This window comes from Coptis chinensis, chromosome 1, assembly GCF_015680905.1.
Source record: "Coptis chinensis isolate HL-2020 chromosome 1, ASM1568090v1, whole genome shotgun sequence".
Taxonomy (NCBI): Eukaryota; Viridiplantae; Streptophyta; class Magnoliopsida; order Ranunculales; family Ranunculaceae; genus Coptis; species Coptis chinensis.
Window position 1 is genome coordinate 35273182 of NC_141456.1, and position 22589 is coordinate 35295770.

Below are 22589 nucleotides of genomic sequence, written 5' to 3' on the forward strand. Positions count from 1 at the left end.
ATGGATAAGTTTTAATGTTGGCTGCAAAGTCTTAGGCGTGTGGCACAAATATCCGAGATATGGACATTCAAATAGGTTTAGTGAAAAGAGAATTGTAATTGACTCCCCGCCTCAAATTTTGCGCGTTCAGCGTAAATGTGTTTTTCCAATCGATACTATTTTCTGATTGACTGATTTAGTAGAGCATCGACCTCATTATATACTCCTACTCGAGCACGGTTGTCATTATGTTCTCATGATTTCTGTGGTAACTTTGACTCGCGTTTGAAGTAAAACGAAAATGAGCAGGTCTATGAAAACAAGATTCCCGCAGTCCAAATTGGGAATCTAAAATCTGACTGTATTGAAAGTGTATAATGCCTATATCCATGTTATCTGCTGCCAATAGAATGAATAGATAGTGATGGCACTAGATGTTTGGGTCCTATGGGCTAGGACACTAGGCTCTTTAATAATAAGTACTGCCTTATCCTGAATGATTTTATGCATTGCAGAGGTTGGATGGGGTTTGTAGTGGACTCGTAGTGTGTTGAATAAGGTATGCCAAACTTTCAAGTAGATTTGCACTTTTGCGCCTTTTGGCAACTTCCCATCTCTTTTATGAAGCTTCTATAGTCTAAGACCCTTTTTAAATTTACATGTACAACTTTCTGGCTCAGTTATTTCCTAGCGAACCTCCAACTTATTGATATGTATATAATGTATAGTATGTGCTACACTGAATTATGATGCATTTTAATACCCATTGTCGATGCTTCTATTAAATTTATGACTTAAAATGTGTTGGATTTGTCAAGAACAATGTGGAAGGTGAAGGCAATTTGTTACCAACAAGATTTTTAACGTGGTAGGTGTTCCAGCCATTTCTCTATTAGACTACCAGCTGCTTTTGCTTGCTAACTTTTGAATTTGGTTTGAATTTAAAATCAATATTTTTCTCACCAGAAACCTTCCTGCCTTGCATCGGATTGCTACATTGCGCCATGATGAGTTGGGTCAGGTATGTGTATTAGTAATAGATGCTATTTTGGTGAAGCACCTTAGAGTATATCACTAAGCTTTTGGTAGTGATGCAGGAAACACTTTTGAACCTGCTACTTCACAATTACCCTCATTACAATCTATATGATCAGGCAGAAAAGCTTAGGTCAAAGGCACCACGTTTCGAAGCACACTCAAATCAGCAGGTAATTTCTATTTCCTCAACCCGTATATTACTTTTGAGATTCCTAAGATGGTGGTCATGCAATATGGTAGTTGTGTTACAAGTTGTCTGATATTAACTTTTTGTTTCGTGAGCGTTACTTAATCTGTTTGTTAGAAATATAATGAAAATGAAGTTTGTGAGTTGAAGGATACTGCAACCGATATGGCTGATTTGCTGTTGTGGCCACTGTGTGAACCATGTATAGGATTTCATTTTCGTTGAGATTCTTATTTTCATTACCGTTATTGTTGAATTGGTAGTGTTATAGCATTTATGTGTCTTGTGATAATTCTTTTCTTTTATGTGGAGTGTGTTAATACCCCCCACCCAACTTTCCTTTTGCAGTTCTGCCGGTACCTGTTCTGTCTGGACAAGATTCACACCATTCAGTTAGAGCACACAGATGCAAAAGAAAGTCTTTTGCAAGCAGCTCACAAAGCACCTGGCTCAGCACTTTGCTTCTGAGTCCAGTGCAACAAATGGGCTGTGATAGTTCGGCTACAGCTGGGGGAAATTCCTTAGAGGACTGTGTTCATGCAGAAAGGAATGAAGAAGGCTTTGAGGCCATACTTTGAGCTTACAAATGTAAGTCGGGAGTCATTTAAGATATTCTTTCCTCTTAAACATAAACATGCTTAAGTCTATTGTGTATTTCTAAGCATGAAGTCACTCGAGTGCTCTAAAGGCTTATTATTTATTAATGTAACTGTATATATACTTCTTTTTCTTCGAAAGTAAGATGGATTTGATCCATATAGTGAAGCCACCACAGTTTGCTAACCGTTTAAAACTGATATGGTTATTAGTAAAATATTTCAGTTTGATATATATGTAGTGTTTGTTGGTTCTAAAATGGATGTAAGATCATCTATCAATGAACTTCAATCCTTATCTAATTTGAATATATATACTTCTATATGTGCTTTAATCTGAATGCAAACACTATGATTGATAGTCTGATGCTAGCTAGAATTGCATTGCATCATATCATAGATTCTTCAACAAGGTAATGAAACTTCAGTTAGATGACTTGAGTCACTAAGAATGTACCCCTACAATTTCTCTCTTCCTTATTTCTTTTTTGTTTTTCATTTCATTGTCTAACAGGCCTTTGTTTGGCCATTGCAGAAGCAATTACAGATGCACTAGCCAGAAGTGCACTGTGAAGAAACATGTAGAGATATCATTTCAGAATCCATCAATTGAAATAACGATATATGAAGGCCAACATAACCTCCATTGCCCGGCAACACGTGCTGCAAGGAAATGCTTCTAGACTGCTGGCTAATCCGATATTCACTTCAACGCCAGGGGGACCAAGTTTTCATCAAGAGCTACTGATGTAGGTTCCTCGCACTAGGTGGGTGAGGATGCTCACTTGCAACGACGTTCAACACACTATTAGATTTATTTTGCTCACGAGGAATGACAAAACAGATAGGAACATCAGCACAGCAGGAACTCCAAACCCCCATTTCCATCCAAAATGATCTAGAATGTAAACTATGACAGTCATTGAAATTAAAATAGAAAGTCCAATTGATGCATAGTACCAGCTGAAGTAACTCTGTAAGATTGTAAGATTCTCTTATAATTTGGACCGTCTTCTTTTCTTTTTAGTTGATCTGCTCCAAAGCCCATGGAGCATGGTCTAATGCCGCCACTTCATATGGCCATCAGAACAAATGATGAATATAGAAGTGCCAACTGCCTTGAATTTGGGGATTTGCCTGTTTGTGGCTTCGCTGCTGGAATCATTGCTGTTAGCCATAGTAGAACTACTCCTTGCGAAGCAGAGATATAAAACTGGATTAATAAATAAAAAGAAATTTTCTTTTTGTGCACTTAAAGATGATCGATCTCGACCAGATCATAGTATAATCCGGCTACCTATTGTTCGTGTTCTAAGCAATTTTTTATCCTTGGAATTTTGTTATAATCAATTAGCTTTGTAAAGGCATTTTACAGTTTTAGATTTAACAAGAAGTCATGCACATTTTTAAGGCCAATTAAAATGTTTTAACTTCGTAACATTACTTACTTCAGTGTATTGATGAATTAATCAAAAGTTAATATGCTAAGTGAAATCAAAATAATTGGAGTTCTGCACAACTATATTTCCGTCAATAACTCTATATGTACTGTACAGGAAGGTTGTCAAGTACTCAAGACATGTTCTAAGTATATCCACGATTAACCACCAATCCATACAATTATTGACATTCTGTCTGGCGAACCGGTTACATAATTATCTTTTTTTTTTTTTTTTTTTTTTTTCTAAAGGAAATGAATGTAATTAATTTGATTTCTTAAAATGGTGATTTCTTTCTTAATTGTTGCCAAATATCAATGAAAGCTGTACAAACTAATGGCAATAAGTTTCCACCCAAAAAAAAAAGGAAGTAAAGAATTTAGAGAACGTTAATAATTTGGTAAATGTTGTATAACTTCATCAACATAATACCTATTTTTTTGGTAAATTAGTTTGTGGCATATACACTAATAATTATACATTGACTAAGTTATAGGCAATTAAATACCTTTTCAAATATATTTATTCGAAACATGACAGTGCAGCAAAAATCAAAGCAGACAAAGAACACAACTAGCATATTGAAGTGTTTTTTCTTATTGAAGTTTTATGTCAGACCTGGACCTGTATTAATCTAAACCATGTTACATAATATATCCATTCAAACAAATGTAATATGTTACTAATTTACATACATTCATTCCTTTGATTTTCTCCACCCCAATTTTCTTTCTTAGCATGTGCAACGCGCATGCCCGTTTACTAGCATATGCATAAAAAAGATTGAGCGAAAATGAAAATTGCAGCAAAAAAGGCATGTGGATGCTATGAGTCCTCACTTTTCAAATATGCGCAAACAAACAAGGCAAAGAATAGGTAGTACACAAGTTCACATCTATTCCCATACAAATGTTCATATGGATGGTACAAGTACAACAAGGACCACTTCGACTTCTATTCACAATGATCAACTTCTATGTAATAAAATAGCAGCAAGTAAGCATATTTGTTTTTTTTGTATATATAATCAATAAATTTTTTGTTATTACTTCGACCTTGATATTTAATTATGGTTTTGCTCTCTTTATATACCTTTGCTATCTTCAATGCAGATGCAGTCTAAAGGCACCAATTTACTCTAACGGCTCATTTTAAGGTGTACCAATGCCTGTGTGGTATCCGTGTTTTGTGGAGATACCTTAAGTTGGAATAAGGGCTTTTAAAGGACTATTCTTCTGTATTTCTTTCATTTCGTTATTTCACACCAATAGGCAATCGCTGTTTTTTTAACATGTACAGAAGATATAGTGTAAAACATTGGTGGGCTCTTTCAGAAGGTTTAAATAAAGCGTAAAACGTGTTTGGACTATACAACATATCCTTCAACCCCCACCTATAGCATCTTTGTTACCACTAAAGGATCTATGCTCCTCTATCCTTTTTCACATGTAGTCTAGAAATTTTGAGCGGTGCATCGTACCTTCAATGATAATAATTCTTGCAGGCATGCTTGCTGAATGGCCAAATGATTGTAAACTTGGAATAAAAACAACAATTTGTATATCAGTTGCAAGGCTCTTAGTGCTTTTTCTATTTGGGATTGGTGTCATTGCCCTGGCAAGTAAAATAGTTAACATATTGGATTATGGTGATCAAATATATAATTTTGTGCTTCTACCGCAGAACACAACTCCAAGTGCCATACTACTTGCTGGGAGCATTTGCCAGCTTGAAGCGGTATGTAGTTCATGCGGCTTCTTCCCTTTCTTCTGGCCAGTATATCTTTGTCATTTTTTCTCTTACCCATGTAAATCGCCATTTTCTTTAATTTGCTACCATGTATTTGAGATACACAATGAAGATTTTCTTTAAATATTCAAATTTTTTGTTATGTCTACGTTCTCCATCACATGTCATCATGTCAACAAATGTTGCGAAATACCATAGCCAACGTCCTCAGTCAAATAGAAACAATTACTCAAAACCACCTCACCAGTTCACGACTTCATGCTCAACGAGTGTGCCCAAAAAACTTTTAATTTATTGTCCAACATGCAATCAAGCGAAAAAAAAAAACTATGTGAGTAACTCCATATTAAATACTATGCCATTGTAACTCTATTTTGGATGATTTATTAACAAACCAAATGACTCAGCTTTTGGAGGGTATGTCCCATTCTTCCAATTCAATACCTACGGTTGCATATTACCTATTTACCTAAGATTTGGATATTGGTTTCAGTGCATAACTTTACATAGATGCTTTTGATGCACTAACCTTTTATCTTTGTCGTTTGCAACGTGCACTTGCTAGGATGAGCGGCTCAAAGTACATGTGATTTGGAGCTATACTTAGAAGTTTATTACTTACGTATGTCTGGAAATCAAATAGGCATGGAGTTCCATTCAATTCAAATTTTAAACGGCTGCCAGTGTATATGCTCAAGCATAATGTCAATTGTAAGTGTGCTCACCCAAATTATGCTTACACTCATCCTTCAGTTTTGTTTGACATCGCGTGCATAGCACGTGCATCTTGCTAGTATAGTGTAGAGATGGTGTAAGAGATAGAAATAGTTAATACCAAGCTCACACAAATAGAATTCCATTAATTAATATTAGAAAGGCAACATAATATGTTTTGAGAGTTCAAACAAGGATTTTGTTTACGTTGACCTACTACACTTACGTTGTTGATTTTTCTTTCCTTTGACTAATTTTGTTTGCTGCTCTTACTCTCGAAGAATGCATGTAGTTGAACATTGTTGGTTTTGTAGGTACTTAAACTCCTATAGGCCATGAGGCATATGGCCTGAGTATACAAATCAATCCATTGTTGGCCGGGTTTTAATATTGCAAGCGATAGTGCATGGTACATACACATGACACTTCGCTGCATATACTTTCTTTTTTTGCGTCATCCCCACTAAGTAGTTGCTCTAAAATACTAAATTTCGCCATTCTTATACTACCGAACCAAGGTCAAAATATTACGTTAAAATTGTACCATGCAACACTATGATGTTAGTTTGTTACCATAGTTCGGGATTTTGGAATTTTGGCAAATCCAAAAGTTGAAATTAACCGAAATTTATCAAATTTCAATCCCTATTATATTTGGAATTTTAACTAATTTCGGAATCATTAATATTTCAGTTTTATATTTGGAATTCTAATTTTTTGAAAAACTGAAATATTGGACAGAATTCCAACGTTCGGAATCACGAACACTGGTTGTTACACAAACGATCTGATTATTTATTCCAAAAGGTTGACGATTTCATAGGAATTTCCAATACACAGCAGTGGCTGGCTTCTTCGGTGTGGAATTTGTTGCGGCTGTTTTTGATAAACCAGCTTCAAATATTCTGTGAAACGATCTGATTATTTATTCCAAAAGGTTGACGATTTCATAGGAATTTCCAATACACAGCAGTGGCTGGCTTCTTCGGTGTGGAATTTGTTGCGGCTGTTTTTGATAAACCAGCTTCAAATATTCTGTGACCAGAAGATAGTTCTTCATGGCCCAGGTTTACTTATTAGTTTTGTTGGACATTGTCAAGAGTCAAGACTCGAGAGGGAGAGTATACAGAGATTCAACAAAATGTTATATTCTATTTGTTTACCATGTATCCAAGTTTCAATCGGTTCATCATGTAAGACACCACGGTACCACGCATAAAAATCCAAATTTCGGAGTAAATAAATCTTGGTCTCTGAATTCGCTGATTTTTATTATGATTCAAATCTATCAATGGCAAAAGAACCTACTACTATCACCATCAGTATAACATAATAGGAATGGTTCTAAGTGGTGGCTAGGATTTAATTTTAGAAAAGCTAAGTGGTGGCTGAGATTGAATCTTGTCTCGAGATTACTATTCTAAACAGTAGTTGGAATTTGAGAAGGAATTAAACACTTAATAACATCTAAAACTAAGGAAACTAGTTAGTAAAGTTATTTCATTGTAATTCGACCTAAGAAGAACATAACCTACGACATCAGGTTTTGGAGACCCGCGTTCTACCGAACTGAACTAAGAGCACTTTCTTATCACAATATAAAATACCGTAAATAAAAAATAAAGGGATTTTTTTTAACCCCCACCTTGCAAAAATAAAAATACACATCACTTCATTCATTGAAGTTGAAATCACATTAAGAAATCAATGAAGAAAAACCATATGCCATGAAGCAAACACCATACCCCTTTTAAGAATTGTAATTTGTGCCTCAATTCAATTTGATAATGCCGCAACATGTTTTTTGTCACGGTAAATTAGGAATAAATAAAATATCAAAGACCATGAATACTGAGTAGTTGAGAATGCTCCCAGTGAAACACCTAAGCCCCCTTTTTACTCTAATGGGGACATGTCATTGTTCGGCATAGAAAATTGAAATCCACGCCTTTTTCTTTTCAATTGAATTGTTCGCCTGATAGATCAAAAAAAAAAAAAAAAAAGGTCTAAAAGAAAACCCCCTCTCTCATCTCTCATTGCTCTCTAAAAAACAACATTATATTGAAGAGCTCTCATTAACGGACGAAGAAGGAAGCAATATAATCAACAAAATTTATTTTCACAATTTGCCAGTCCAATGATTTGTAAGTTTTTTTTTTTTTTTTTCATTTTGTGTTTTTAGGGTTTTGAAATCGATTCAATCAAAACTTTCCTTCTTCTGAAGAGAAAAAGGAGACCCCCAATCACAATGACAGAATCATCGTTCTAGGAAGTTCAACCAAGTCAGCATTTTTTTTCCCCCCCATAACCTTCAATTTTGACATTGTAAATCGCTGAAAATTTTCATGAATACATGATTTCATGTTGCCATGGCATTAAAGTGGCTAAATGGATTATACGTTGTCGAGGAAAATTTTTGCATCCTTAATCACAAATCCAATCACCTTGAATCTCATTTGGGCAAAACCCAGGTTAGTCAGATTGTTTTATTTTTATTTTTGTTTATTTATTTATTTGAATGTTGAGTGTGTTTGATTATTGATTTAATGGTATGACTTAATTGAATGTGTTTGTTACAAGATGACTGTTGTGTAATTGAATGGAATTGAACAAGTTAAACTTCTAAGTCAGTTACGGGTTCTTAGAAAGATTTTAGAAGACTAGAATTAGAACACCTATATAGAAGTGATTTATAATAGTTTGGACTGAGTTCACATTTACCAATCGTTGGAAAGTAATGTGGATAAGCATTTCAATGATGCATATGTCGAGATTGATTTATTTTTTAATAGTATAAAGGGAGGGAAAGTCAAGATGGGAATATCTCCGTCTCCCCTCTTTCTCTCTCTGCTGAAATCTTCGGTCTCTATCTCTATCAAATTAATATGTTCTAATTGCCAATATTTTCAAATAAACTATCAAAGTTATTGTCTCATTCGCTTATGACCAATTTATCAAACAAGGTGTGCTGGAATTTGGGTGGGAAACTAAGTTTGACGGGTTACTAAACAAATTGTCGGTGTCAGCAGTTATTTGTTAACTTGGTTATACAGGAAAGGCTAATTGGCAAATTTGATTGTAGAAGCTTGGTGGATTTGATTGCGGAAAGAAACTCTCAATGTCAAAAAAAAATCAGTTTAACAGGCAAAGTTATCACCCAATTCACTAACAAACTGTGTAATTAAATTGAGTCCGATCGTGTGTCTGTGTTTAATTAGAAGATGGTTCCTTTCAACTACTCCTTTGTTCATTTCCAAAACCCGATCGATGTTACGGGTTACATGTTCCCAACTCTATGAGTTACGTATACAAGAATATTATATCAAATGGTTCAGGCGTTATCAATATTACTAATCATTTGGAATAGAGTGATAGATGACTATGATTAAAATCTGATCAATTGATATTAGGGATGTTGTAGACTGGAATCCCGCAGTTTAATTTCCAAAATAGGCATGCATTTGATCATCCTCTTGGTTTGTATGTTTATAAAAGTTTAACGTTATGTCCACAGTTGCTACTCAATCAATGCCTTAGCTCTATTGTAGTGCACGATAAACGTTTACTATAACACCCCGTGTTTTATTTTTTTTTTCTAATAAAAATAATAATGGATAATAGATAAAATAAAATAGGATAAGTGTTAGTGGAAATAGGAGACGTGGGTTTAGGGGATAAACCTTCTTCCCTATTTCGGGGTTTTTTTAAAAACAGAAAAGAAACAAAATAGGGTTGGTAAAAAACAGAGAGTTTCACAGAGACGAAAGGGAAGAGAGAAGTTTTTTCTGGAAATCTACGAATAGCTAGCTGACAGTCGGAGCTAATCACGGGTGAGTAGTTTAGTTTTCTCTTCTATACAGAGATTAAAAAAAATTAAGTTTTACTGTAGTACAATGTTGCTGCTTATTTTTCTGTTATTCCTCTCGTCTATGATTATTCTACTTGTTATTGTTAAAAACGGTTTTACGTATTGGACTGTTGGAATTGTGAAAGAGTTAATGGCTGCGCAAGCTAAGCCCACAAGACAGAGAAATCGTCTCTGAAGGAGTTAAAAACTTGTATATTGTTTGAATGTCTATTATGTGTTAAATGTTGGTTTGGTTGGGTAATGGAGGTTGTCAGACGGGCTATTGAAGCTTGGAAAAAGCTTGAACAGGTGTTAATGGTGGCAGCTCGCACAAACATCATCCTGAAAAATATTGTGAACTGTTATTATGTTGATTGTGTTGGTTGATTACTGATTGGCGGTAGTGGAATTGTTATATGATAGCTGTGAAGCTTTGAACCGCCATTAATGGCGTTCAAGCAAGAACCAAACCGTCCGGATTTTTGTGTTGTTTAATTGATTGTTTGTCTGATTTTGTTGTGAGGTTATGTTGTTGGGTTGAGGTGGATTGTTGGTGGTTGATTGGGTGCTGGAGAGGGGACGATTGAAGCTTTACAGAGTGTACGTTAATGGCGAAAAAAACGATTTTTCACAGTATAAGGGAATCACGAATTGTTGGTATAGGTACATGGGGTTTTTCTCCAGGAGTCAAACCGTGGGTTTTATATTGGAGATGGATGGCCGGTGGTGGCTGCTGTAGTGGTGGAGGCGCCGTGAGGAAGAGGAAGAAGAAGAACGTCCTCTTCATTCTTTTTTTTTGGCTATTGAGCTTGGGCCGATATAAATGGGTGGGCTTGAACGTTTTTTTTTTAATTTTCATTTTTGGCCTTAAGTTTAGACTTTGGGCCTTAGGCTTTGGGCTTTTGGGTTAGAGGAGTTTAGGTATGGTTGTCTGCTGTTGACCTGGCTGGTTGATGTTGACTTTTGGTAGGTTGACTTTGACTATTGACTAGGGTTGACTTTGACCTATTGACCCAATTTGATATTTTAACTCGGATTATGATTCGGTCTATTAGGATAGGTCTAGGGCTATTAGCATGCTTGGCTTTAGGCTAAGACCTTTCTATATATACGTGTGTACGTGTATTAACTGTTATGTGATATTTCAGTTCTTTATGATATGCAACGCTATGACACTTATACATCCATATAATTAATAACGCGTAAACCAAAAATACATGAAACAAGATACTCTTACGTTCTCTGAAATAATTTATGCAATAAAGTTCAATAATGCGTAAACAATTTACCGCACATTTTTTTAGAACTCTCCACGCCTCAAGTTTTGGATTTGAGTTTTATGACTAATGATGTCATATGTTAGGTAGGCATTTATTGAATGTGCCATAAATGGCCCGTTAGCGTTATATATGGGTATTCATTGAATGTGCCATGAATGACCCAGGAATGTGCCATGAATGACCAGATTGTTTGGATTGCCCTAGAGAGGAACTAAGGTATTCGCCCTTGGGTTAGTTGTATTCTTTGATTGTACGGGTGTGCTTGGACTTGCATTTGAATACCTATAGGATATCTACATATGTTATATAAAATTTCTAACTTTCTTTTGCAGGAGGGTAGGACTTAATAATATTTTGTGCAGGGACGCAGTCCTACCCTGATATAGCAGTGGATATCGGTAAGTTTAATTCAATTACTTAGTTAGTAAAACAAGTTATTTTAACAAGTTAATAAGATGGGAGTCTTGCTTGGGAAGAAACTATGCCGGTTGAAATGACGAAACTACCTGTCTTCCAAGCTGAGAATAATTATATTATGATCTTTAAAGTGTTAGTTATGATAAGTAAAGACTGGAAATGGTTATATATGGTTAATCTACTCATACCAGCAAATTCCATTTTGCTTACCCATGTTTGCTTTGTTTTGGCAACATGGGTGTGTTCTTGGGAACATAGGTGGCAGGCAGTGGAACCACGGCATTCGATTTAGATTTGTTCTGGAGCAATCCGGGAGTTTATTTTATTAGGTTTGATCTTTTGGAAGTATGTAATAACGTAGTTTCCTATTCATATGACATGAAAATACGATGTTGAAGACCTGTTATTCTTAGAGTGGTTTGATGTTTTATTGGGACGGAAAATAGACTTTTTATAAAGTAATAAAGAGAATTTTTGGAGATTATTTTTGTTGTTAAGATTCTTTTATGATGTGGGTTTTCGGTTATGGCATGTGTTGTATTCACCCCGTCATAGCCTGGGTTTTTAGACAATTGAACATAGTGATGTTTGATATATTTATATTTCAAATATTCTCTTTGTAATTATTTAGAAATTCGGGTTGTGATATTTCGGTATCGGAGCTTAGATTAGCCTAGATTTGGAAGGTCTAGGTGATCCTCGAATGTGGTGATTGGGTGTGTTTGAGTTTAAGATGTTTGGAGTACTAATAGAAGTCCGTTTTGTTTTAAGGTGATGGCTGGAGATGACAATGACGTTACTGGTACTGAAAGTAATACCATATCTGCTGATTTGTGATCAATATTAACTCAGTTGGTGCAAACTATTCAGAGGGGTTAACGTGCTAATCTAGGGCATCCTTTTGCTAGGAGAAACAAGGATTTTGCTACTTTAGGAGGCCAGAAGTTCAAGGGAGAGAAAAGGGCCATTGATGCTGAGAAATGGGTTACTATGTGTGAGTCCGTGTTTGCTAAGATGCAACTCACTGAGGTACAGAAGCAAGAGTTGGCTTCTCACCAGTTGGAGAGGTCAGCTTTATTTTGGTGGAGGTCTATCAAGGATAATGTGGATGTGAGAACTATGACTTGGGAGGATTTCTAGGTAAGATTTGAGGGAAGGTTTGTTCCTAATGCTGTTAAGGAGCAATTAACTGAGAAATTCTTTCATCTGACCCAAGAAGGGAAAACTGTTACGGAGTACGTGACTAAGTTCAATGAACTATTGAGGTATGCTCCTTATCTAGTGGATACCCAAGTAAAGAAGAACCAGAAGTTCATCCGTGGACTAGAGCCATATCTATCAAGTTATTTGATACCCTTTGATTCAGAAACTTTCGATCGCGTGTTAGATTTGGCATTAAGATATGAACAATTGGATAATAAACCTAAAGATGAGAAAATTAAAGAGAATGCCCCAAAACAAGCCAGCTTACACCTTATTTATAGTCAGTCACGTCAAGGGCAGAGAAAAAGTCAGCATCACCCATATAATAGGCAAACAAGTAAGCATGTGAATAAGGACGCGAGTGCTTCGCTAAAGAGATTTGATAGTAATTGTTTGAATTGCGGGGAAGTTTGGCATACTATTCGAAGATGTTCTAAACCAAATGAACTAGTAGGCAAATGTTATAAATGTGGACAGTTGGGGAACTATGCTAAGAACTAACTGGTTAATGTTAGGTATGTTTGAATTTGTTGTTTACTAGTTCCTTTATTGGTACTTAGCATGTAAGAAATTATCATATGATTATGAAAATAAAATGCTAGTTGTTTTAACGGTTAGCTCTTATGAAATTTATAATTGAAATTGTTCAGCATGTTATAGTGTTGTTTTCCTAACGGAGTTTTCTATTTTAAATAAGTATTGGCTAAAGAAGAAATTGTTATTTTAAAATTTCATATTTGAGTAAATTGGAATTATCCAAGGAATAAAGAAACCCTTTTGATAAAGGTTGAATTTGAATTTTTGATATTGTCCAAGTTATGTATATCGTTGGTGTGTGATCTAATATACATAACATCTCTCTGTATGCATCATTGGAGTTGATCCAGTGTGTACATGTACACCGTTGGAGTGTGATCCAGTGTGCATACCACACACCGTTGGTGTTTGATCCTATGTGATGGTAGAGAGCTTGTATGCATCGTTGGTGTGTGAACTAGTGTATACTTGCACATCGTTGGTGTGTTAGCCAATGTGCATGCCTCACATTGTAGGTGTTTGATCCTATGTGATAGTGGACATATTAGTATGCCTATCTATATGATATTGTATTTGTGTATTCCTTTTAATGTGTGTATACTTGCGTATACACGTATGTCTTAATTCTGATATTGGTTTACTATGATCATTGGGTGCAAGCTGTAAATGATGTGTTTAATTTAATCTCCCTGCTGACATGTTCTACATTATTACTTAAAGTTTAGTTGTTGGGACATAATATGTCAACTTTATACTTTATAAATATTTATTGTTTGACGTACGGTTTGTTTGGTTAATCTACACTCTACCTTGAATCTCGAGACGAGATCCTTTTAAGGTGTGTATATTATAATACCCCGTGTTTTATAAGTGTTAGTGGAAATAGGAGACGTGGGTTTAGGGGATAAACCTTCTTCCCTATTTCGGGGTTTTTTTAAAAACAGAAAAGAAACAAAATAGGGTTGGTAAAAAACAGAGAGTTTTACAGAAAAGAGAGTTTCATAGAGACGAAAGGGAGGAGAGAAGTTTTTATGGAAATCTACAAATAGCTAGCTGACAGTCGGAGCTACTCACGGGTGAGTAGTTTAGTTTTCTCGTCTATACAGAGATAAAAAAAAAATTAAGTTTTACTGTAGTACAATGTTGCTGCTTATTTTTCTGTTCTTCCTCTCGTCTATGATTATTCTACTTGTTATTGTTAAAAACGATTTTACGTATTGGACTGTTGGAACTGTGAAAGAGTTAATGGCTGCGCAAGCTAAGCCCACAGGACAGAGAAATCGTCTCTGAAGGAGTTAAAAACTTGTATATTGTTTGAATGTTTATTATGTGTTAAATGTTGGTTTGGTTGGGTAGTGGAGGTTGTCAGACGGGCTGTTGAAGCTTGGAAAAAGCTTGAACAGGTGTTAATGGTGGCGGCTCGCACAAACATCATCCTGAAAAATATTGTGAATTGTTATTATGTTGATTGTGTTGGTTGATTACTGATTGGCGGTAGTGGAATTGTTATATGATAGCTGTGATGCTTTGAACCGCCATTAATGGCGTTCAAGCAAGAACCAAACCGTCCGGATTTTTGTGTTGTTTAATTGATTGTTTGTCTGATTTTGTTGTGAGGTTATGTTGTTGGGTTGAGGTGGATTGTTGGTGGTTGATTGGGTGCTGGAGAGGGGACGATTGAAGCTTTACAGAGTGTACGTTAATGGCGAAAAAAATGATTTTTCACAGTATAAGGGAATCACGAATTGTTGGTATAGGTACATGGGGTTTTTCTCCAGGAGTCAAACCGTGGGTTTTATATTGGAGATAGATGGCCAGTGGTGGCTGCTGTAGTGGTGGAGGCGCCGTGAGGAAGAGGAAGAAGAAGAACGTCCTGTTCATTCTTTTTTTTTTGGCTTTTGGGCTTGGGCCGATATAAATTAGTGGGCTTGAACGTTTTTTTTTTTTAATTTTCATTTTTGGCCTTAAGTTTAGACTTTGGGCCTTAGGTTTTGGGCTTTTGGGTTAGAGGAGTTTAGGTCTGGTTGTCTGCTGTTGACCTGGCTGGTTGACTGCTGTTGACTTTTGGTAGGTTGACTTTGACTGTTGACTAGGGTTGACTTTGACCAGTTGACCCAATCTGACCTTTTAACTCGGATTATGATTCGGTCTATTAGGATAGGTCTAGGGTTATTAGCATGCTTGGCTTTAGGCTAAGACCTTTCTATATATACGTGTGTACGTGTATTAACTGCTATGTGATATTTCAGTTTTTTATGATATGCAACATTATGACACTTAGACATCCATATAATTAATAATGCGTAAACCAAAAATACATGAAACAAGATACTCTTACGTTCTCTGAAATAATTTATGCAATAAAGTTCAATAATGCATAAACAATTTACCGCACTTTTTTTTAGAACTCTCCACGCCTCAAGTTTTGGATTTGAGTTTTATGACTGATGATGTCATATGTTAGGTGGGCATTTATTGAATGTGCCATAAATGGCCCGTTAGCGTTATATATGGGTATTCATTGAATGTGCCATGAATGACCAGATTGTTTTGACTGCCCTAGAGAAGAACTAAGGTATTCGCCTTGCGGGTTAGTTGTATTCTTTGATTGTATGGGTGTGCTTGGACTTGCATTTGAATACTTATAGGATATCTACATATGTTATATAAAATTTCTAACTTTCTTTTGCATGAGGGTAGGACTTAATAATATTTTGTGCAGGGACGCAGTCCTACCCTGATATTGCAGTGGATATCGGTAAGTTTAATTCAATTACTTAGTTAGTAAAACAAGTTATTTTAACAAGTTAATAAGATGGGAGTCTTGCTTGGAAAGAAACTATGCCGGTTGAAATGACGAAACTACCTGTCTTCCAAGCTGAGAATAATTATATTATGATATTTAAAGTGTTAGTTATGATAAGTAAAGACTGGAAATGGTTATATATGGTTAATCTACTCATACCAGCAAATTCCATTTTGCTTACCCATGTTTGCTTTGTTTTGGCAACGTGGGTGTGTTCTTGGGAACATAGGTGGAAGGCAGTGGAACCACGGCGTTTTATTTGGATTTGTTCTGGAGCAATCCGAGAGTTTATTTTATTAGGTCTGATCTTTTGGAAGTATGTAATAGCGTAGTTTCCTATTCATATGACATGAAAATACGATGTTGAAGACCTGTTATTCTTAGAGTGGTTTGATGTTTTACTGGGACGGAAAATAGACTTTTTATAAAGTAATAAAGTGAATTTTTGGAGATTATTTTTGTTGTTAAGATTCTTTTATGATGTGGGTTTTCGGTTTTGGCATGTGTTGTATTCACCCCGTCATTGCCTGGGTTTTTAGACAATTGAACATAGTGATGTTTGATATATTTATATTTCAAATATTCCCTTTGTAATTGTTTAGAAATTCGGGCTGTGACATTTACGCCACATTACCACATGAGGCAACGGATAGTGATGGAGCATTTTATTTCAAATCTGTGTTAGTGCATCTGTGCAACCTACTCCAAGTGAAATATATCTCTTTGGATTGGTCTGTTTTTACTGAATTCATCATACATAATACTTCTTACTGATGCAACAAAATCTGCAATACTGTGATAGACTATTATGTATGGAGACATTATCTGTTGCTATACTTACATTAATGCATGAATTTTGCCCAGTATGTCCAGTTTTAAATTTTATTTTATGCGCTCTTCTCAGTGTTTCTATGTTTATGATTCTTGCACCCGTAGTTGGCATGAGCAGCAAGAACACTATTCAACTCCATTATTTAACTTATTTCTTTGATAATTTGTTTGATTGTAATTTTAGCATTGTTTATATTTACTGTTTTTGGTTAGATGCATTCTCTTGCCACGATATAATTCCAGGGCGTCCAACATGGACAACTCCTCCCAGCAAGACTCCATCGTGGTGGAGAATGTGAGCGACAATGCATTCTGTGTTCGTCGAGATCGACTACGAAACTGGCGCCAAAACATTACTGAGGAAAAACTTTCCATAGTCAGAGAGCAAAACCATCTTCATCAATGAGAGAGAAGACGGCAAATGACTGACGAAAAACTATCCAAAGGAAACGAATGCGAGGTCTAACTCTATGGAGAAAGATATGAACTGTGGACGTGTTCTGAAACAATTTAAAGTGATGGAAGCAGAGAATAATAGATTGCAAGCTGCAGTACATGACAAGAACTTCTTTCTGGAAAAAGACGAGAATAATAGATTGCAAGCTGCAATACATGACAAGTTTGTGGAAAAAGATACCAAGTGTGAGCATATTCTAGAACAATTAAAGCTGATCCAAGCAGAGAATGAAAGGTTGCAAGCTGAAATTCACTACTTAAAGGATCAAAAGATAGATGTCCGAAGGACTTGGTCGGCTGGTTGGCTAATAAAATGTATTGCATCCATTGTTTCGTCATTGTTAATCGTTTCTATTGTGAACTTCTTTCTGGTATAAATTTTCCTATATATATATATATATATGACATGTTATTTTAGATCTAGCTTACTTTAGTTTTGGTAAACTGATCAAGGTTACTTGTATTAAGAGAAAGAAGGGAAAGATTGCAAGTTCATTTTAGATCAAACCATTTATCGCATTTTGTAGGTTCATCGTATACTTAAACTACTTGAACATACTTACGTATTGAGGGTTCTAGACTTCTGGTTATTAACACTTATCTGCCGCTAATAATATATCTTAGACATCCTCAGAGTGGCAACTTAATATTACAAAACATTTTAGCAAACTACTTGATTCAAGTGCATGCAGTAATGGTGAACGGTGTGCCGATTGTAGTGGTGAATGGTGTTCCCTCAAGGCCCAAACACCTTCAATGGATATCATCAGTACTAACCGGATAGTAACTTTGAGAAGTATGGAGTGTAGAATAGACTAATAAGGTATTAACTGCTCCTGAGGAAATATGATTGTCACAGAAATGTCAAAGTATGCTCAATCATCAAGTGTGTTAAGCATTTGTACAAAGGCTCCAATCGAGTATCTATGGAGGTAAGTTCCACCTCACATAATGATCATGATGAGATCAAGCAGTTTGTCAATGCCCGCTGGATTACACCTCATGCAATGCATGCTATGATCGAACCTTTGTCCATGAGGTATGCATCTTTTAGTTTGTTGCCCCCTACCTCAGTGATCTGTATAAAGTTGTTCATACTCTGTCAACTGTTCTCGACTTCTCGATGTTCAATTTCATCTTTTTTCGTTGTTTTATCTGTACTTACGCATCTAATTAGATGCAATCTCTTGATTTTCATGGACAACACTTAGTATAATTTGTATTTTTGAATTGGAACTTTGTATGTAATTTAACGTAATTATACTTGGGCAATGGATATCATCAGTACTAACAGGCCAGTAACCTTGAGAAGTATGGAGTGTAGAATAGACTATTAAAGTATTAACTGCTCGTGAGGAAATATGATTGTCACAAAAATGTCGAAGTATGCTCAACCATCAAGTGTGTTAAGCATTTGTACAAAGGCTCCAATCGAGTATCTATGGAGGTAAGTTCCACCTCACATAATGATCAGGATGAGATCAAGCAGTTTGTCGATGCCCACTGGATTACACCTCCTGCAATGCATGCTATGATCGAACCTTTGTCCATGAGGTATGCATCTTTTAGTTTGCTGCCCCCTACCTCAGTGATCTGTATAAAGTTGTTCATACTCCGACAACTGTTCTCGACTTCTCGATGTTCAATTTCATCTTTTTTCGTTGTTTTATCTATACTTACACATCTAATTAAATGCAATCTCTTGATTTTCATGGACAACACTTAGTATAATTTGTATTTTTGAATTGGAACTGTGTATATGATTTAACCTAATTATACTTGGGCGATGGTATTGCATTTATTTCACTGACGCCACTAACTCTGGCAATATTAGTTATTCATCCATCTGTTTAAGTGTGTAGTTGATTACTTGAATGTTTAATTACTTAATTAGTTGTTTGATTTTTTATTTTATTTTTATTTGGATGCATTCTCTTTCCGACCAATTAATTCAAGGAAATGATGAACGACTCTTCCCTACAAGAATCTACTATAGTTAATGATAGCAATAACACAACGCACATTCAATTGGAGAATCAACGGCTGAAGAAAAAACAACGCGAATACATGTCTGAAGAACAACTTTCCTTGCTCAGAGAGCGTGATCGTCTCGGTCATCAAAATAAAAGACAGCAAATGACAGATGAACAACAAGCTCTCTGATAAGTGCTCAAAAAGTGCAATTTAACCCTCGATTATACCTCTTGTTTAGCCATCTTAGTGGACTAATAGTATTTGTAAGTTATGTTTTAAGATTCTACAAGTGAAAAAGAGAGTTTTGTAGAATATTAGATAAAAAGGGGTAAAACAGAGCAATTCAGAGCATTAAGGATCACATGGGAAGCCCGTGGACAATCATGGAGAAGGCCAAGGAATTGAAGCTATTAAAGATGCGACTTGGACCTATTTTAAAGCCTATTTGGAAGTCCAAGGCCAAAGGATTCGTTGCTTGGACCAAAACCCGCAAAAGAAGATAGAAGGATAGAGCAAAAGAGACAAAATAGACTTTCACGTTTGGGACGCATGGATCGAGCGTCCAGACGCATTGATCGCGTTTGGGACGCATGGATCGTGCGTCCAGACGCATGAAATGACACTGTAGCCAATTCCTTCTCAATTTTGGAGATGAAGTTAGACTCTGAAAGAAGTTGATTTGTATTAGGAAACAAATGACGGTTTGGAATGCTTCTAGAACTCATTGTAAGCCCTATAAATAGAGGACCTAAGTGCCTCATGTAATTTGCCAATTCACTTATAATCTTGCCTCCAAAACTTGAGGCAGAGAGAGATTAATAATAAAAGATTCGGTTTTAACTAGTTGAGTCTTAATAGATTAGTCTTTCTAGTCTTATGTTCTTCCACTCTTCTTCTTCTCGTTCTTCGTGTTCTTCCTTCTATAGGGAAGGCTAGTCTTCTCCTTCAAGGGAGGAGATGAAGCCAGTCCTTAAGGTTTAATGATTCTTCTGGTTCATGGTGTTCTTCAATCAGGTTAGTTCTTTATGTTTTTAGTTATTAGTTTCATTGCCCACACCAGGGGATGGAAGTATAGAATAGGGTTTATGTTTTGGAATATTAATATCATGCTAGTGTTCTTTACTTTTCTTCTAGTAGTATAGTTCTTTAGAGTTAGGGAAGTATTCTTTGTGTTGCCTTAGAAAGGATAGCTCAGGGAGTGGCTGCCTAAGGGAAGTATTCTTTGTGTTTGCCTTAAGTGGTGATTCATTGAATGGCCGCCCTATTAGGAAGTACTCCTTGATGTTGCTCTCGGTAATACATTGAATGGCTGCCCGAGCTTACATAAAAGGAAAGAAAATATTAATAGCATAAACATAGAAACAACCTTAAGTAGAGTTAATTGTTAACGATGTTTCATCCAAGAGGGCATCGGCACTCGCTCGATGGCCTAATTGTAGTCTACTTGTAAGAACAACCATGAAGCAGAATGTCATAGATCAAAAGTATTGGTGGATTCTAATCTCTTGAATTTCCTCTCTTATAAATTCTCAATAGTTTAGTTAATTTAGTTTAGTTTAGCATTAAAATCTAAAATCTCTACAATCATAGTTTTTAATCCCTCCCCTTTTCCAGTCCTGTCTTTCACATAACATACACTTAAAAGTGGAACAATACCCTACTCATCCTTTACTTATTGGGGGATAATTAGGTTTTGATATGCTTCTATTTTGTTCAACGACCATCATCCATCTACATCATCTATCTACATCATCCATACACCATTTACACACACAAAAGGAGCGCGTGTCACTCTCGAACGCGAAAAAAGTCAATGATGTCTCTCAGAGGTTACTATCTATGTCACAACTCTTACATATGGACAGTGTTGTTACGATTTATGTTCTGAATAGATAATATGGCCTTTTTGCTGTTTTTAGATATATGATCACATTTTCCTTTCATGTGTTACAAACTTCTGACAGGCAACAACAAGAAGATGAAGCTCATAATGTACATGTGTTAAGTCATCCAGACTTTTACATTTAACTCCAACTTGCATTGATGTTTCTCATCTATTATACTCTCTTATGTTGTAAGTAATAACTCTAAATCTTCTCTTTATATTGCATAGAATGTATACATTCACACGTACAATTGTCTTACACATGTTCTATCAGAACAACTCACACTTTCTATTGTTATTTATTCAGTACCTCAGCAAGCACTCGCTTCTATTACTGAAATGCTTAGCACGGATATCATTTTTTGTTTATAGAGGAGTTATGCTCCTAAGTAACCCCCAAAACCTATTTATATAGTGCAACTTTTTTTTTTTTTTTTTTGGGCATGAATTGTTAACATAAATACTCTCTTATATTAACTGGGTGTTTAACTACAGGTGTGGTTATTTGAGAAATTCCAAGTGAATGCGGTGCATACTGCATGGGTGTCACTGCATTTGTCATAGGATGGAAGAGTCCTGATGTAGGTCGTACAGACAATGGGTATATTAGGTTCTACCCTGTTGATATAACCAGGTGGTAGATCTGGCTGTGTGACTCACAAGTTCAATGTTCAATGACGATGTACTTGGGCATCTGTACACTCTGTAGGTTGGCTACTAGTCCATAATCTATAACCATTTTTTCTATCATTTCTAGGTTGTTGAGGATTTTGATGAGCAACTCCTGATCAATCAAGCTTCCTTGCTTATTACTTCTCATGAATGCAAATGAGGGCAGAGAGGCACCGCTACTACATCATCGATTGAACAAGCCCATCACTAGATTTGTCAGATTGACACTAGGAGGCTTTGGAGCAGTGACTACATTCCTCTGAGGTTTCTGAGTAAATCCTTGAACCAAACTTTGGGGTAATGTCTGCAGCTATTAATTTATGGGACTATTATGAATTTATGGAACCAGCTGGTAAGCATAGAGATGTATGTTTGTCGGGTTTTGGGTTTGAAGACTCTAAGATGGAGTTTAAGATGGTGATTGTTATGTTTGCGGGGCGCGGTTCTCAGTATGGATTATATGAGAATAGAGTTCAAGTACATACACTAGGTAGTACTGTTTGGCGAAGAAAGAATGGTATCATTCCAGATGTGCTTCGTCATGCCTATGAAAATGTTTCAGTATTTGTTCACAAGTGTCTTCATTGGATGGTTATTGATTAGAGTTTAGAAAATGGTGTGCCTATTATTGTGTTGTTCAGCTTGGGTGTAGAAGAATTTGGATTTGTTTCAATTCCTAGCTCACATTTGCGTAAACCTACAGAAGACCGCTATAGCCTTTGGATGCTTGAAGGGGATCTATCTGTGGTGCAATGTACATCTCAATGCAATGTTGGATATGGGTTATAAAGAAGTACAATATCAAGGAGTCTTGGGTAAAGCAATTTTCTGTAGAACTTGATTCATTGTGTCATCGAGGTTTCAGACATGTGATTGTTGAGATTATAAAACTTTGTGAGAGTGGTGATATTGCACTTCTTTGTGATTCTAAATATATGGGTTCTTAAAACATTATAAGCTGAAAGTGTAGATTTATTGA

General features: G+C 35.9%; 1 long non-coding RNA gene across 1 annotated transcript; it reads left to right on the forward strand.

Annotated features, from left to right (window-relative positions):
- Positions 1-920: 920 nt before the first annotated feature.
- Positions 921-2771, forward strand: LOC147523688 (uncharacterized). Its single transcript, XR_015196752.1, has 4 exons — positions 921-1000; positions 1077-1187; positions 1553-1792; positions 2336-2771. It is a non-coding gene; the product is annotated as an uncharacterized LOC147523688 (long non-coding RNA).
- The last annotated feature ends 19818 nt before the right edge of the window (positions 2772-22589 follow it).